We start from the raw sequence: 9,171 nt of genomic DNA, 5'->3' as shown, positions 1-9,171 counted from the left end.
TCTACCCCCTCTATCTTCCCCCTCTATCTACCCCCCCTCTATCTACCCCCCCCTCTCTCTCTACCCCCCTCTCTCTACCCCCTCTCTCTACCCCTCTCTCTACCCCTCTCTCTACCCCTCTCTCTAACCCCTCTCTCTCTACCCCCTCTCTCTCCCCCCTCTCTCTACCCCCTCTCTCTACCCCTCTCTCTCTACCCCTCTCTCTACCCCCTCTCTCTACCCCCCTCTCTCTCCCCCCCTCTCTCTACCCCCCTCTCTCTACCCCCCCTCTCTCTACCCCCCCTCTCTCTACCCCTCTCTCTCTACCCCCCTCTCTCTACCCCCCTCTCTCTACCCCCTCTCTCTCTACCCCCTCTCTCTACCCCCTCTCTCTACCCCCTCTCTCTACCCCCCTCTCTCTACCCCCTCTCTCTACCCCCTCTCTCTCTACCCCCTCTCTCTCACCCCCTCTCTCTACCCCCTCTCTCTACCCCCCTCTCTCTACCCCCTCTCTCTACCCCCCTCTCTCTACCCCCCCTCTCTCTACCCCCTCTCTCTACCCCCCCTCCTCCCTCTCTACCCCCCTCTCTCTACCCCCTCTCTCTCTACCCCCCCTCTCTCTACCCCCCTCTCTCTACCCCCCTCTCTCTACCCCCTCTCTCTACCCCCTCTCTCTACCCCCCTCTCTCTACCCCCCTCTCTCTACCCCCCTCTCTCTCTACCCCCCCCTCTCTCTACCCCCCTCTCTCTACCCCCCTCTCTCTACCCCCTCTCTCTACCCCCCTCTCTCTACCCCCTCTCTCTACCCCCCTCTCTCTCTACCCCCCTCTCTCTACCCCCCTCTCTCTACCCCCCTCTCTCTACCCCCTCTCTCTACCCCCTCTCTCTACCCCCCTCTCTCTACCCCCCCTCTCTCTACCCCCTCCTCTCTCTACCCCCCTCTCTCTACCCCCCCCTCTCTCTACCCCCCTCTCTCTACCCCCTCTCTCTACCCCCTCTCTCTACCCCTCCTCTCTCTACCCCCTCTCTCTACCCCCCTCTCTCTACCCCCTCTCTCTACCCCCTCCTCTCTCTACCCCCCTCTCTCTACTCCCCCCTCTCTCTACCCCCTCTCTCTACCCACTCTCTCTACCCCCTCTCTCTACCCCCCTCTCTCTACCCCTCCCTCTCTCTACCCCCCTCTCTTTACTCCCCCTCTCTCTACCCCCTCTCTCTACCCCCCCTCTCTCTACCCCCCCTCTCTCTACCCCCCTCTCTCTCTCTACCCCTCCTCTCTCTACCCCTCTACCCCCCCTCTCTCTTCCCCCTCTCTCTACCCCCCCTCTCTCTACCTCCTCTCTCTACCCCCTCTCTCTACCCCTCTACCCCCCCCCTCTCTCTTCCCCCTTCTCTACCCCCCTCTCTCTACCCCCCTCTCTCTCTACCCCCTCTCTCTCTACCCCCCCTCTCTACCCCCCTCTCTCTACCCCCCCTCTCTCTACCCCCCCTCTCTACCCCCCCTCTCTCTACCCCCCCTCTCTACCCCCTCTCTCTACCCCCTCTCTCTCTACCCCCCCTCTCTACCCCCTCTCTCTACCCCCTCTCTCTCTACCCCCCTCTCTCTCTACCCCCCCTCTCTACCCCCTCTCTCTACCCCCCCCTCTCTCTACCCCCCCCTCTCTACCCCCTCTCTCTACCCCCCTCTCTCTCTACCCCCCCCTCTCTACCCCCTCTCTCTACCCCCCCTCTCTCTACCCCCCTCTCTCTACCCCCCCTCTCTCTACACACCCCCTCTCTCTCTACCCCCTCTCTCTACCCCCCCTCTCTCTTCCCCCTCTACCCCCCCCCCTCTCTCTTCCCCCTCTCTCTACCCCCCCTCTCTATACCCCCCTCTCTCTACCCCTCTACCCCCCTCTCTCTACCCCCTCTCTCTCTACCCCCTCTCTCTCTACCCCCCTCTCTCTACCCCCCTCTCGCTACCCCTCTACCCCCCCTCTCTCTACCCCCTCTCTCTACCCCCTCTCTCTACCCCCCTCTCTCTACCCCCTCTCTCTACCCCCTCTCTCTACCCCCTCTCTCTACCCCCTCTCTCTCTACCCCCTCTCTCTACCCCCCTCTCTCTCTACCCCCTCTCTCTACCCCTACCCCCCCCTCTCTACCCCCCTCTCTCTCTACCCCCTCTCTCTACCCCCCCCCCTCTCTCTACCCCCCTCTCTCTACCCCTCTACCCCCCTCTCTCTACCCCCTCTCTCTACCCCCTCTTTCTCTACCCCCTCTATCTTCCCCCTCTATCTACCCCCCCTCTATCTACCCCCCCTCTATCTACCCCCTCTCTCTCTACCCCCTCTCTCTACCCCCCCTCTCTCTCTACCCCCTCTCTCTACCCCCCTCCTCTCTCTACCCCCTCTCTCTCTACCCTCCTCTCTCTACCCCCTCCTCTCTACCCCTCTCTCTACCCCCCTCTCTCTCTACCCCCTCTCTCTACCCCTCTCTACCCCTCTCTCTACCCCTCTCTCTACCCCTCTCTCTACCCCCTCTCTCTCTACCCCCTCTCTCTCTACCCCCTCTCTCTACCCCTCTCTCTACCCTTCTCTCTACCCCCTCTCTCTACCCCCTCTCTTTACCCCCCCCTCTCTCTACCCCTCCTCTCTCTACCCCCCCTCTCTCTACCCCTCCTCTCTCTACCCCTCCTCTCTCTACCCCTCTCTCTCTACCCCCTCCTCTCTCTACCCCCTCTCTCTCTACCCCCTCTCTCTACCCCCTCTCTCTACCCCCTCTCTCTACCCCCTCTCTCTACCCCCTCTCTCTACCCCCTCTCTCTACCCCCTCTTTCTCTACCCCCTCTATCTTCCCCCTCTATCTACCCCCCCTCTATCTACCCCCTCTTTCTCTACCCCCTCTCTCTACCCCCCCTCTCTCTCTACCCCCTCTCCTACCCCCCCCTCCTCTCTCTACCCCCTCTCTCTACCCCCTCTCTCTCTACCCCCCTCTCTCTACCCCTCCTCTCTCTACCCCCCCTCTCTCTACCCCCCTCTCTCTACCCCCTCTCTCTCTACCCCTCCTCTCTCTACCCCTCTCTCTACCCCCTCTCTCTCTACCCCCCTCTCTCTACCCCTCCTCTCTCTACCCCCCCTCTCTCTCCTACCCCTCCTCTCTCTACCCCCTCTCTCTACCCCCCTCTCTCTACCCCCTCTCTCTCTACCCCCTCTCTCTACCCCCTCTCTCTACCCCCTCCTCTCTCTACCCCCTCTCTCTACCCCCTCTCTCTACCCCTCCTCTCTCTACCCCTCCTCTCTCTACCCCTCCTCTCTCTACCCCCTCTCTCTACCCCCCCTCTCTCTACCCCCTCTCTTTACCCCCTCTCTCTACCCCCTCTCTCTACCCCCTCCTCTCTCTACCCCCTCTCTCTACCCCCTCTCTCTACCCCCTCTCTCTACCCCTCCTCTCTCTACCCCCTCTCTCTACTCCCCCTCTCTCTACCCCCTCTCTCTACCCACTCTCTCTACCCCCCTCTCTCTACCCCCTCTCTCTACCCCTCCTCTCTCTACCCCCTCTCTTTACTCCCCCTCTCTCTACCCCCTCTCTCTACCCCCCCTCTCTCTACCCCCTCTCTCTACCCCCTCTCTCTACTCCCCCCTCTCTCTACCCCCCTCTCTCTACCCCCTCTCTCTACCCCCTCTTTCTCTACCCCCTCTCTCTACCCCCTCTCTCTACCCCCTCTCTCTACCCCCTCTCTCTCTACCCCCCTCTCTCTACCCCCTCTTTCTCTACCCCCTCTCTCTACCCCCTCTCTCTACCCCCTCTCTCTACCCCTCTCTCTACCCCCCCTCTCTCTACCCCCTCTCTCTACCCCCTCTCTCTACCCCCTCTCTCTACCCCCCCTCTCTCTACCCCCTCTTTCTCTACCCCCTCTATCTTCCCCCTCTATCTACCCCCCCTCTATCTACCCCCTCTCTCTACCCCCTCTCTCTACCCCCCCTCTCTCTACCCCCTCTCTCTCTACCCCCTCTCTCTACCCCCTCTCTCTCTACCCCCTCTCTCTACCCCCCCTCTCTCTACCCCCTCTCTCTCTACCCCCTCTCTCTACCCCCTCTCTCTCTCTACCCCCTCTCTCTACCCCCTCCCTCTACCCCCCCTCTCTCTACCCCCTCTCTCTCTACCCCCTCTCGCTACCCCTCTACCCCCTCTCTCTCTACCCCCTCTCTCTACCCCCCCCTTTCTCTTCCCCCTCTCTCTACCCCCTCTCTCTCTACCCCCTCTCTCTACCCCTCTACCCCCCCTCTCTCTACCCCCTCTCTCTACCCCCTCTTTCTCTACCCCCTCTATCTTCCCCCTCTATCTACCCCCCCTCTCTCTACCCCCTCTCTCTACCCCCTCTCTCTACCCCCCCTCTCTCTACCCCCTCTCTCTCTACCCCCTCTCTCTACCCCCCTCTCTCTACCCCCCCTCTCTCTACCCCCTCTCTCTCTACCCCCTCTCTCTACCCCCTCTCTCTCTCTACCCCCTCTCTCTACCCCCCCCCTCTCTCTACCCCTCTACCCTCCCTCTCTCTTCCCCCTCTCTCTACCCCCCCTCTCTCTACCCCCTCTCTCTCTACCCCCTCTCTCTACCCCTCTACCCCCCCCTCTCTCTTCCCCCTCTACCCCCCCCCCCCTCTCTCTTCCCCCTCTCTCTACCCCCTCTCTCTACCCCCTCTCTCTCTACCCCCTCTCTCTCTACCCCCTCTCTCTACCCCCTCTCTCTCTCTACCCCCTCTCTCTCTACTCCCCCCTCTCTCTACCCCCCCCTCTCTCTACCCCCTCTCTCTCTACCCCCTCTCTCTACCCCCTCTCTCTCTACCCCCTCTCTCTCTACCCCCCTCTCTCTCTACCCCCTCTCTCTCTACCCCCTCTCTCTCTACCCCCTCTCTCCCTACTCTACGTCTCTCTTACCCACCGCAGACGAAGTCCACTTCCACAATGGCAGCGGCACCTTCGCTTCGACCGACTTCGTGTCGATCGATCGCGCCGTCGAGTACAAGTTCGTCATCCACACGGTGGCGCCCTACGTCATCAAGGTCACGTTCGAGTGGCTCAAGTATGTATTGTTGCTGTTGTTGTTGTTGTTTACTATGATTGTTGTTCCCCACTGGAAGATCATTTGCCAGTAGCAAGATATGATAATTGTTTTTTTTACCCTTTTATCTGGCAACAAAACTGACACTTTTTTTTTTTTACAAGGAGTCATGTTTGTGTAATGGGTTCGGGAGACACTTGTAGAGGTACCTTCTTTAGTACAATACAACACTCCAACAGTCCTGATACTCTGTTACAGCCTAGGTGCACAGCCTAGATACACAGCCTAGGTACACAGCCTAGGTGCACAGCCTAGGTACACAGCCTAGGTACACAGCATAGGTACACAGCCTGGGTGCACAGCCTGGGTGCACAGCCTAGGTGCACAGCCTAGATACACAGCCTAGGTGCACAGCCTAGGTACACAGCATAGGTACACAGCCTAGGTACACAGCCTAGGTACACAGCATAGGTGCACAGCCTAGGTACACAGCATAGGTACACAGCCTAGGTGCACAGCCTAGGTACACAGCATAGGTACACAGCCTAGGTGCACAGCCTAGATACACAGCCTAGGTGCACAGCCTAGGTACACAGCCTAGGTACACAGCCTAGGTACACAGCCTAGGTACACAGCATAGGTGCACAGCCTGGGTGCACAGCCTGGGTACACAGCCTGGGTGCACAGCCTAGGTACACAGCCTAGGTACACAGCCTAGGTACACAGCATAGGTACACAGCCTAGGTACACAGCCTAGGTACACAGCCTAGGTACACAGCCTAGATACACAGCCTAGGTACACAGCCTAGGTACACAGCATAGGTGCACAGCCTGGGTGCACAGCCTAGGTACACAGCCTAGGTACACAGCCTAGGTACACAGCCTAGGTACACAGCCTAGGTACACAGCCTAGGTACACAGCCTAGGTACACAGCCTAGGTACACAGCCTAGGTACACAGCCTAGGTGCACAGCATAGGTGCACAGCCTAGGTACACAGCCTAGGTACACAGCCTAGGTACACAGCCTAGGTACACAGCCTAGGTACACAGCATAGGTGCACAGCCTAGGTACACAGCCTAGGTACACAGCCTAGGTACACAGCCTAGGTACACAGCCTAGGTGCACAGCCTAGGTGCACAGCATAGGTGCACAGCCTGGGTGCACAGCCTGGGTGCACAGCCTAGGTACACAGCCTGGGTGCACAGCCTAGATACACAGCCTGGGTGCACAGCCTAGATACACAGCCTGGGTGCACAGCCTGGGTGCACAGCCTAGGTACACAGCCTGGGTGCACAGCCTAGATACACAGCCTGGGTGCACAGCCTAGGTACACAGCCTGGGTGCACAGCCTAGATACACAGCCTGGGTGCACAGCCTAGGTACACAGCCTGGGTGCACAGCCTGGGTGCACAGCCTGGGTGCACAGCCTGGGTGCACAGCCTGGGTGCACAGCCTGGGTGCACAGCCTAGGTACACAGCCTGGGTGCACAGCCTGGGTGCACAGCCTAAATACACAGCCTAGGTACACAGCCTAGATACACAGCCTAGGTACACAGCCTAGGTACACAGCCTAGGTGCACAGCCTAGGTGCACAGTCTAGGTACACAGCCTAGATACACAGCTTAGGTACACAGCCTAGGTACACAGCCTGGGTGCACAGCCTGGGTGCACAGCCTAGGTGCACAGCCTAGGTACACAGCCTGGGTGCACAGCCTGGGTGCACAGCCTAGGTGCACAGCCTGGGTGCACAGCCTAGGTACACAGCCTGGGTGCACAGCCTAGGTGCACAGCCTAGGTACACAGCCTGGGTGCACAGCCTGGGTACACAGCCTGGGTGCACAGCCTGGGTACGCAGCCTAGGTACACAGCCTGGGTGCACAGCCTAGGTGCACAGCCTAGGTACACAGCCTGGGTACACAGCCTGGGTGCACAGCCTGGGTGCACAGCCTGGGTGCACAGCCTACGTACACAGCCTGGGTGCACAGCCTGGGTGCACAGCCTGGGTGCACAGCCTGGGTGCACCGCCTGGGTGCACAGCCTAGGTGCACAGCCTAGGTACACAGCCTAGGTACACAGCCTGGGTACACAGCCTAGGTACACAGCCTAGGTACACAGCCTAGGTACACAGCCTAGGTGCACAGCCTAGGTGCACAGCCTAGGTGCACAGCCTAGGTGCACAGCCTAGGTACACAGCCTAGGTACACAGCCTAGGTACACAGCCTAGGTACACAGCCTAGGTACACAGCCTAGGTGCACAGCCTAGGTGCACAGCCTAGGTGCACAGCCTAGGTGCACAGCCTAGGTGCACAGCCTGGGTGCACAGCCTAGGTGCACAGCCTAGGTGCACAGCCTAGGTGCACAGCCTAGGTACACAGCCTAGGTGCACAGCCTAGATACACAGCCTAGGTACACAGCCTAGGTACACAGCCTAGGTGCACAGCCTAGGTACACTACTCTGGCTACGCTCTGGGGTCCTCTGGCTACAATTACCCTAGGGGAGGCTTCCTGATCCGACCCAGCCAAGGTGCGGGTCTGGACTCTGGCTTCCTCGGAACTCGCCCTTACAAGGACGTAGAGCCGGGAGTCCCAGAGTCCCACCACTGGCCCGCACAGCGTCCCGGCCCTTACAAGGACAAGCGGGATGAGGGGGTCCAGGGTCCTAAGCTGGCTGGCGGGTCTTGGGTCTTGAGCTACAACTGGCCCTGATCGTCCAGGGAGCTGCCCTTTTATGCCTCGTCCCCAACGAGGGGTGGGGTTGTGTGCGCCCCCAGATATCCCACAGAGCAGACACAGCCCTCCTGTTGGTGGCGCCAAGGGGCTTAACTGTCTGGGGTGCCTGGGATCCTAGCGCCTGCGCTGAGGGCTTATCTGTCTAGGATCCCAGAGCCCCCAGCAGCCCCTCCCCTCTTATGGCACTACATTTGCATTGACTACAATACCTGCAGTCATAATGCAAATAAAAAACATAACTCTGATAATGATAAGCACTGTCCTTGAAGTTGATTGGTCCACACCCGAGACAGCTTTCCTTAGAGCCTAGTCTCACATGGTGTTGGACCAGATGGTCGACTGTGAGGGCGGGCACAAGCCGGCGTGAGTAGGTTAAACGTTGAGTTTTATAAGGGCACCACGGGGTGACCAGCCCCTCCCCACCCAGCCCCACCACTCCAACCCCCCACCCTCCCCACCCTCCCCACCCAGCCCCTCCCCACCCTCCCCACCCAGCCCTTCCCCACCCTCCCCTCTCCACCCAGCCCCACCCTTCCCATTTTTGGATGCACGACGGACGGACGGACGGACACAATAATCCCCTGTGGGCTGGTGTAACCAGGAGGTTCCTACCAGTATTAGCCATCACGTGTCATCTCTCGCTACAGCATCTTGCTGTCAATCATCGTTTAACTGACTTGTCTCTCGTTAACCACGTGTCGTCTTTAGCTACAGCGCCTTCCCGCACAAAACCATTGAACCGCCAATCTTGACTTCATTTGATGGCCAGCAGACAAACAGCTGCTGCTGCTGCTGCTGCGATGACCATCGGAGTTCACGCGGTGCTGATGATGATGTTGACGATGATGGTTGACAGCTCCCTCGCGGAGAACCGGTGATGGTCATTGGCCCGAAGCGTCGTCCACATCGATCTATTTATTTACTTAGTTTAAAAGGCCTCGTGACGATTACGACGAAGATGATGATGATGAAGATGCGGGTGACCGTCTGGCAGAGGTCGCAAACGGGTTTTGATTCCTTACCCGTACCCGTACCCGGCCGCACCAGGGTCGCAAATGGGTACCCTACCCGTACCCGGCCGTACCCGTACCCTACCCGTACCCGGCCGGGTACGGGTAGGGTACGGGTATCGGGTACCTGATTGCGACCTCTGGGATGAAGCCACGTTGCAAGCGCGGGTGGGTTGATTCTAGGAACTTGAATTGTGAGAAGAGACAAGACGTTGGGAAATGAGTGACAATCACGGTGACTCACCCAGTGACTCACGGCCTACCCGTACCCGTACCCGGCCGCACCAGAGTCGCAAACGGCTACCCGTACCCGGCCGGGTACGGGTATCGGGTAGGGTACGGGTATCGGGTACCCGGTTGCGACCTCCCACTTTCTACTCCACTTCCCACCCCACCGACAGCCTCAGGAACCTGTC

General features: G+C 59.7%; 1 protein-coding gene across 1 annotated transcript in view; it reads left to right on the top strand.

Annotated features, from left to right (window-relative positions):
* Window positions 1–4,818: 4,818 nt before the first annotated feature.
* LOC144737999 (transmembrane protease serine 9-like) overlaps window positions 4,819–9,171 on the top strand; it is a 20,980-nt gene continuing 16,627 nt past the window's right edge. Inside the window, exons 1-2 of the mRNA XM_078620933.1 lie at window positions 4,819–5,034; window positions 9,157–9,171. The exon at window positions 9,157–9,171 is cut by the window's right edge and continues 170 nt beyond it. The gene's annotated coding sequence lies outside the window, so the exon portion shown is untranslated. The remainder of the gene's footprint in view (window positions 5,035–9,156) is intronic.

This window comes from Lampetra planeri, chromosome 76 (assembly GCF_965212315.1).
Source record: "Lampetra planeri chromosome 76, kcLamPlan1.2.h2, whole genome shotgun sequence".
Classification (NCBI taxonomy): Eukaryota; Metazoa; Chordata; class Hyperoartia; order Petromyzontiformes; family Petromyzontidae; genus Lampetra; species Lampetra planeri.
The sequence above is the reverse complement of the archived record's forward strand: the minus strand, read 5'-3'. Positions and strand labels throughout refer to the sequence as shown.